The sequence below is a fragment of the Carlito syrichta genome, unplaced genomic scaffold (genome assembly GCF_000164805.1).
Source record: "Carlito syrichta isolate Samal-C Ts95f unplaced genomic scaffold, Tarsius_syrichta-2.0.1 Scaffold301698, whole genome shotgun sequence".
Taxonomy (NCBI): domain Eukaryota; kingdom Metazoa; phylum Chordata; class Mammalia; order Primates; family Tarsiidae; genus Carlito; species Carlito syrichta.
In genome coordinates, this window is record NW_007245794.1 from 63861 (window position 1) to 72774 (window position 8914).

An 8914-nucleotide genomic window follows, 5' to 3' on the forward strand; every position below is an offset into this window, starting at 1 on the left:
CATCAATGGAAGCTAAAAGTATTCGGTGAAAGTTTACTGGGTGGCAGATTATTCCCAAGGGGAAGAGGACACCACCTTAGCAAATGACTTAGAATCATCAATAATGGGACAACTGACATTTTGTGCCTCCTGACATGATACAAAGAAGTACATGACCTCAGCTATGTAAGATTCTTGCCAAAAATGTTCAGTCTAAGTTGAGTTGTGAGTAAATGATCAGAAAAATGCAGCTTATGGGACATTCTGCAAGGATTTGGACCCTTCAAAAGAGTGAAGGTGTAAAAGACACACTTAGGCAGGCAATCACTACTCTAGATTAAGGGATAATAATGGGTCAGTACGTGAATCTTAATTAGTTCTTGAACTTGACACAGCAGCACCAGGCATTATTGAGACAGTTGAGGAGTTCTGAGTGTGGACCATTGTGGTTTTATATATGTATATATGAGAAAATAAATGTTACATTTTTTGTTTGATAATTTGAGAGACTGATAATTGTCTCATGGTTATGTAAGAACATTTCTTTCTTTTTTTTTTTTTTTTTTCTTTTTTATGTCCCTTGGAAGAAAGGAGTTGCACTGGGTAAGATCCAGATTTAGACAGGCTTTTTCCTGAGGGTATTGTTAGGGTCAGAGGGAAGCAGCGCCCACCTACCCCCATCTTCCCTTCCACCCACCTACCCCCACCTTACCCAGCCATCCCAAGCACACACCCGCATATCTCGCTTGAAACCTCAGAACATTTCTTAATTCTCAAAAGATTTGTACTAAAGTATTGGGATGAAAGATTAGGATGTCTGCAACATACATTTTTTTTTTTTGAGTTGGAGTCTCACTCCCGCCCAGACTGGAGTCCAGCGGCCTCGACCTGCCGGGCTCCGGCGATCCTTCCGCTCAGCCTTCCAAGGAGCTGGAACTACAGGCACGCGCTACCACCCCGGCTGATTTTTAAATTTCTTGTAGAGATGAGGTCTCGCCAAGTTGCCCAGGTGGGTCTCGAACCCACGGGCTCAGGCAGTCCACTCACCTCGGCCTCCCAAAGCACGAGGTCACAGGCTGAGCCACCGAGCCCGGCTTGCAACACACATTTAAATCATCCAGACCCCATTCCATACTGACAGATAGATAGATGGAAAGATGGAAAGATGAATGGATGAATGAATAGTTGGGTGGGTGGGTGGGGGGGTGGATGGATGGATGGATGGCTGGCTGGCTGGCTGCAAATATATATATGCCAGTATATGGATGGATGGGCGGATGGATGGATGGATATAGAAAGAGAGATAGAGATTAAGCAATTTTATAACGTAAAGATAGTTCCTGACTTACAATGGTTCAGTTTAGGATTGCTCAACTTTACAAGGGTCTGAAGTCATACATTCAGAAGAAACTGTACTTTGAGTACCCCTGCAGCCATTCTGTTTTCCCCTTCAGCACAGTATTCAACAAGTTACATGAAATACCCAACTCTTTATTGTGAAATAGGCTTTGTGTCAGCTTATTTTGCCCAACTAGAGGCTAATGTCAGTACTCTGTGCACATTTGTAGTAATCTAGGCTAAGCTATGTTTGGTAGGTTAGGCGAGATGCATTTCGACTTCAGATTTTAACTAACAGTGGGTTGATCAGGGTGTCACCCATCACAAGTTGAGGAGCATGCATATTATTAACTGGTGAATGTAGGTGAAGCATATGTAGATGTTCATTGTATTATTTTTTTCAACTTTTCTGTGACCTTGAAAATATTACCAACTAATGGGAGAATAAATGTTAAATAATTAGGGAAAACAAGGTAGTTGGCTTTAAATTAATTATAATCCTTTGCTTTATCCTTCACTCTAGTGAAATATTTACAGTAAAATTTATTTTGTTAATTAAAGTGTTACCCTGTAGAGGAATTCTTAAGTTGGGTATATGAATACCTAGAGGATTTGTGAAAAGAATTTATGAATCTTTTAATACTTGCAAAGTGTTTTTAGATGTGTATTTTTCTGCAAAAGGGTCCATTATAGCTTTTAACATATTCTCAAAGGGGTCTATCCTTCAAATAGTTAAGAACTACTTTCCTAGAAAAGGCTTACAGTTTATACTACTTTCCGAGAAAAGGCTTACCGTTTATAATGTATTTTTTTATTTTAAGTGTCATGATACTAGTTAAATTAGCTTTTCAAATGGTTCACATATAAATTCGATATTTGTGAATGTAATTCTCAATTTTAATAAAACAAATGAATCTTCAGCTGATAGTTTAATGTAAGTTTATTTGACCACAGAGATTCTGTTACTTAGAAACACACTAGGACATTTTAATAACATGATGTATTCACTTTCTTTTCCAAACTAATACATATTTAGTGTAATCACATGTTACTTTAAAAACAATTCTTCCTTCCCTTGTGTGGATTCACATTCTTCACATTTTATACAAAGGAAAAAATATGCTAAGCTGTAAGTTTTTATTTGATCCATTTTCATGTAGAAAAAGAATCATTACTTCACAGAAGAAATATTCACTCATTTATGTTTTAGTTGTATAGTCACTAAAGTCTACTTACTGAATTAGAAACATTTACTACTTTGCAGATAACACCATGTGACAGACTGAATTTTAGCAGGGCATACAATCTCAAATGTTCCTGTACACCATGTCGAAGCAAAGACATGTACTATGCTGAAACCTTGTTTAAGATATGTGGAATCAAACATGTACCAATACAGAACTACACAGTTTGTAGTAGATTTTCATTTCTCGGAAAATCTTTTACAGATGCCTCTAGTTCTGTTGGATTAGGTTCAGTTGAACCGATGGGCATATGGCCAGAAATAAAATGGGAAGGGAGCAAACTTGCCAAGGGACCCCTCCGCCCAAAGTTTGCTATGTGGCCTACAGATGGAAAGGCCTGGGTTTTGCCTGTGCATTCTGTCTTGTTCCACCATTGGCGACTCATTGATTTCTGAGGGAATCTGCTTCTAGGACAGACTTACTGATCATATTCCTCTCTGGTTTGGCTGCTTGTTTTAAACACAGTTTTCCTACTTCTTAGATAATATAAGGAATCACAGTGAGTCACACTCACAGATCAAGCTTAATTTTTTTTCTTGTGGTCAGGATTCTTTTTTTTTTTAAGTCTTATGTCGAGAAGTAGTTGAGATTCTTTAAGTTCCAGTTTCCTTGCCCTCTTAGCTCCCTAGCCTAGAGATCCTGCTCAAGGATGTTCTGTGCTGCAGTTCTCTCCTTTCTGTGCTGTGGACATGAGCATGCACATCAAACTCAGGCTTTGTTGTTCTTGCCCACCTTCTCCTCAGGAGAGCCTTGGTTTGCCAAGCTGCTGCCACAGCTGCAGGGTGCCTGCTGGAGCCCTTCTGCCCTGCAGAGCCCAGGTTTACTTCTGGACCTTTGCAGAGCGTGTGTGCTGAGCCCTGTCGTACTGTACTAGGCTCACTACTTTTTCCACCATATTTCACAGGAATCAGTTAGAAGGCCTGGCAGCCCTGAGTGAGTCATGTAACTTCCTGCATGCCAATTTCCTAAAGTCCATCGATGAAAACAGTGACAGTCACCTTTATTGAATGTGTACCCTATGCCCAGCATTTCGTGGCACATCGCCTTTTTTAGTCTTCTCATCAGCCCTGAGCAGCAGATGTTGTTTCCTAATTTTATGTACGAGAAAACTGGAACTCAGAGTCTAAGTAATTTGGCCAGATCCACAGCTAGTACTACTTCTAGTTCAGAGCCAAGATATTTGTTATTTATTTATTTTTAACTACAAGAGATGAATCTCTATATTTCACAGACTTTGGGGGTTTAAGGTCCCTAATGGTCATGTGGTATTAAGTTAGAACTGGCCAGAAACTTCTCTTCTTCTCATGGGAGCTTTTAATATTTTTTAATTTGAAGTTTAACAAGGATCTGAATTCACATTCAACTATGAACAGATACGAGTTCAGTCATCTGTCAGTCTGTAAATACTTCTGCTATGAGGACACTTTCAGCCATTTTTCTAAATAAGTGAAAGAGGTGGAATCAATACCATAAAGAGTTTTTACCCTGCCTTTGAGGTCTCACTTAAACAGCACAATTTGAGTATTTTATTCGTTTAAGTCAGCATCTTGGGAACATAGTAATTTATGGCATGTTTGAATGATGGCTTTGGAAGGCATAGTCAATGTTGTTATTATCCAGAACAATCAGATTGATTACTAAGTATTACCAGTTGTCAAAGCATGACTTAATTGTTTTAAAAATATACTTTGGGCTTTTTGATGTCCATGTCAGGAAATATTAATAGCAGAAATGATTCCTTATTAATTTTATGACCCTGTCTAAATCTTTTTCCATTCTGCTTCTCATTTTTCCTTTGAAAATACTTAAATTTTGCGGATTCCTTTCTGTTTTATTTAGTGGAGTTAATATCAACTTTGGATAACCCAAACTGGTTCAGTTTAAACTGGGGGATCAAGGAGATGGAACTCTTTCTATATTCAAAAATCTTTTTAGCACCTACTTTGTACAGAATACAGAGATTCACGAAATGAGTTGTCTCTGTTCTCCTAAATTTTACAGTCTTTTTAGAGAAACAGTATATACCTCTCTACCTAGCTACTGTGCAACACCCACATGACCAAAGAAATAGCAAATTACAATACCTAATTAGTAATTCCAGGCAATCATTATGGGCCTAAGTAAATAATACCAGATAGCTAATCAATACAGACCTGACTAATAATACCAGATCTGTCCCAGAGTGGTGGCACAGACGACACTGGGTTTGGGGCTGGTTTCCTGAGGCGCTGGGCTTTTAGGTGCAGCTCATCCTGTGCTTAGAAGCTGGCTTTGAGAGGTCAGAGGCTCAAGTTAGATGGACGCTATGGTGAATTAGGCTTCTTCACCCCAACTTGAAATTGGAGGTCAGTGCCCATTGGGAATTGGCTCAGCCGCCCTTCTCTTCTTGGGCCCCTTCAGATGTGCATCTTTGCCCAGGCACTCAGCTCTGACCCTGCTCCTTCCCAGCTTTACTGTCCTCTCATCCTCTTGCCTCAGCCCCATGGTGAATGCCCTGAGTCAGCACATTCTCTTGCAGGTGGCCCCTTTCTGTCAACTTCTCAGCTGCATTACAAGATTCAGGGCAGATTTTCCTCTTTGGTCACTTTTCTTCTGTGTGTCCCATATCTGGCCAGACTGCCAGTCACCGAATTCCTTTTGGAATCTCTCGTGTCTGTGTTGTGTAGGCTCCTACTCTGTTTCTAGATTTTTGCAGTGAGTAGTTCTTTTTCCTCCTTAAACCATTGCTTTGCGGAATGCTCCCCTTTCAGTGTTTTTTGGTGATACAGTGCATTTCCCATTGCCTTGAATCTGGTCTCTTCTTCCTGGCCTTGGGAGCCCTCCTCTTGCTCCTTCCTACTGTAGTGAGCCCAGACTCCTGACTGGTGAGTCCAGGCCTAAGGCTTGCTTGCCTCACGTCCCTCCATTCTTTTTCCTCAGCTGATTCACACCCAGTCTCAAGGCCCAGTTCAGATCCATTGATCTTTTCTCCTCTGGACTATGTGTATGTGTTGTGTGGCTCATTGTTAATTACATCTTGTATTATATCACAGGCATTCATCGTTACTCCTCACCTAAATTTGTCAAATTAGAGAAACCATTTTTGCCTACAGCACTGTGCTTAATGTAGTTTGCTACCAGTCAGAGATCTAGGGTTTTATCTTTTATCTGTATACTTGTAATTGATGGCTTTAGTTTTTATATACTTATCAAATCTAAAGTCATCTTAAGACAAGCATTATCATAATTTATTAAACTTCCAGGTCAATTTAAAAGTTTGTAGTACATATTATTAAACAGTTATTGGAATAATTATGTTAATGGAAATGATCATCCTGTCCTGATGATCCCTGGAGTTGTCTGTGCCATCTAGACATAAACAACTGCACTGTGCCTGTGTGGTTTTTCAACCATACAACATTGTGGGTCATTTTTCCTGTTTTAATGAAAGCAGTCATCTTCAGGAGTAATTGGCTGCTAAGAAGATGTATGTGGAGCCATTCGGTGATGCCAGCTCGACAACAGGTGGTTCTGAATCTTTGTTTCCCTGTTGGCAACACCTGCCATTCCACATGGCTTGTGCCCGCAGCCCTCCAGGTTTAGGACTTTAGTTGGGCACCACAGCACTCTTGGGTTCTTCAGGCTTTCCATCCATAGTCTAAGGGAGGTGGCTTTGTCCAGCAGGAGTACCTACTTTAGAATCAGAAGACACAAGGTAAGTCCAGACTCAGCCACATGTTCCCTGTCACTCTTACATGCCCCTGAGGGAGGTTGGTGAGCTTGCTGAAGGGCTGTTTAAGGTGATCAGTAAGTCGGTAGTCTGCTTGGGGCTAATCCTGACCCACTGCACAGGAACTCAGAAAGAACAACAGGCAGCCTCTTCCTAAGGCCACACCTCTCCAGCCTGGGTGATCTGGGACGGAGGTGGAGCTGGGGAAAGGGGAGGGAAGGCCGCATGTTCTGTATGGATTTTAAAACCTGTATGTCATTTAGACAGAACCTAATCTATTGGTTGTAAGAAGAAAAGTGCAGGGATGGGGTGGGGTGCGGTGGGGGCAACCCTTTATGATGAGAGCAAAGCTGCTTTGTTTGAAGGGAAAGGACTGTTCACTTTCTCGTCGGTGACATGAAACCCCTAATGAGCCGTGTTTGAAAACTGTTCATCTGTTCCAAACATATAATTTTATAGTTGAATCAAATGAATCCCAGAGTAGTAAAATGCATGATTGTTGGAGAACAAGATGGGCTCCCAAGTCTCTTGGTTCCTGATGTAATTATTTCCTTATGATACCAATCTGTATAAGTCTTTCACTAAATAATTTCTATAGTGCTTTTAAAAAATATAATTATCTATAATAAACCAAGTTTCAAGATTAAAATTATAGCTAGTGTTCCTTGTATATATGTGCAAAGGCGAGACATAGCAGTAATATTTTCAGACCATGACTAAGCCAGGACTTCCTTAGCATATATGTGTGTTAGTAATCATAGCATATTTATGAAGCCAAACAGAAAATGTATTTGTTAATATATTATGAAGCAGGTTTGTTATAAGGACATTTATCACTTTTTAAATGGAATTAAAACTTCCCATGCAGAACCTGATGAAATTTCAAGACTAAGCAAGTTCCATGCTAGACATATTTTTAAAATTATAAAATCCGTTGAAATAAATGCAACTTCCAACTTAACAAAGCTGCAGTGAGTCATTCTGATTTTCGGCTTCCTTAGGGATTCTGCTACCAGTGCAGAGCTGGGAAGAGACATGTGTAACAGGCCCACAGTGCGCCTGCTTCACACATATGGGCCTGGGTCTGCTCTTACTCCAGGCTACTACTAGGGGTGGCTGCATTCTCCCTGGCAACCCTGGGCCCCAGTGTGCTTATTGTGTTGCCATCCATTTTCCTAACTGCACAGCACTTGTCTGCTTATTTGATTGCTTAGTTTTCTGCGTACTGTCCCTACCAAAGAAGAGAGGCCTCACCTCGTGTGATCTGTTGCTCTCTCTCTTTAAACAGTATCCGAAACAGCTGAATAAAGTCAGAAGAAGAAATGAATGAAAGAATGGTTCTGTATCCATCTGTGTTGTCCCAAGATGCTAATTCTGTTGACCCACCTTATTCAGTTTGAGTTTCCTTTGACACTAGTTTTGTTTACAACTTAGATTGCCTTAAACCATTTATGTCGATGCATTTATATCCATACAACAAGAAGTATTGCACAAGTGTTCTTGTTAAATGTGTGTGTAACCTTGCTTTCTTGTTTTTACCTGTCTCTTAATTCAACCTGGCCATTTTAAATTAGTAATGAGGGCCGGGTGCAGTGGCTCAAGCCTGTAATCCCAGCACTTTGGGAGACTGAGGTGAGCAGATTGCTTGAGCCGACAGGTTTGAGAACAGCCTGGGCAGCTTGGTGGAACCTCCTGCCTACAATAAATCAAAAATTAACCGGGCATGGTATCACATGCTTGTAGTTTTGGCTACTTGGAAAGCTGAGGTAGAAGGATCGCCTGAGCCCAGCGGGTCGATGCTGGGGTGGCCATGAATGTGCCATTGCACTCCAGCCTGGGTGACAGAGTGAGACTCCAACTCAAAAAAATAAATACATTAGTAATGCACCTACATTCCTAAACTGATTATGGGTATCAACTTTTGTTTCGTAAGAGTCTGTTTCTGTTTTTAAAAACCAGTTGTGAGTCTTTGACCCTTGAATCTAATCTAACTGTTATCTTCATGTTTTACTCTTGTTCATGTTATAATCGCAGAATTCTGGATATTAAGAAAGAGGGTTTAGAAATAAGGGCTTAGAAATAATATTAGCTCAAATGGCATAAGTCAACCTTTCATACCTGTGAAATTGAAAGTTACCCATGAATTGTCAATTTTGATTGACTGTGCTGGTTCTTCTCAGTTTTATATGAAATAACTGTACTCATAATCCACATCATACTTCCCAAAATCTTTACGTTCTTTTTTGGTTCTCATAACAGCCCTGAGAAGTGGAGCTGTAAGATTCCCATGGTAATGAGAGAACTATTAAGAGATTAAATAGGCTGGACGTGATGGCTCAAACCTGTAATCCCAGCACTTTGGGAGGCTGAGGCAAGAGGAATACCTGAGCCTGTGGGTTCAAGACCAGTCTGGGCAATGTGGCGGGACCCCGTCTCTACCATAAATAAAAAAGTGAGCCAGATGTAATAGTGTGCGCCTGTAGTTTCGGCTACTTGGAAGGCTGAGGCGGAAGGATCGCCAGAGCCCAGCAGGTCGAGGCTGGGGTGGCCTTGAGCGTGCCACTGCACTGCAGCCTGGGTGACAGAGTGAGACTCCAACTAAAAAAAAAAAAAAAGAGAGAGAGAGAGAGAGAGAGAGAGAAAT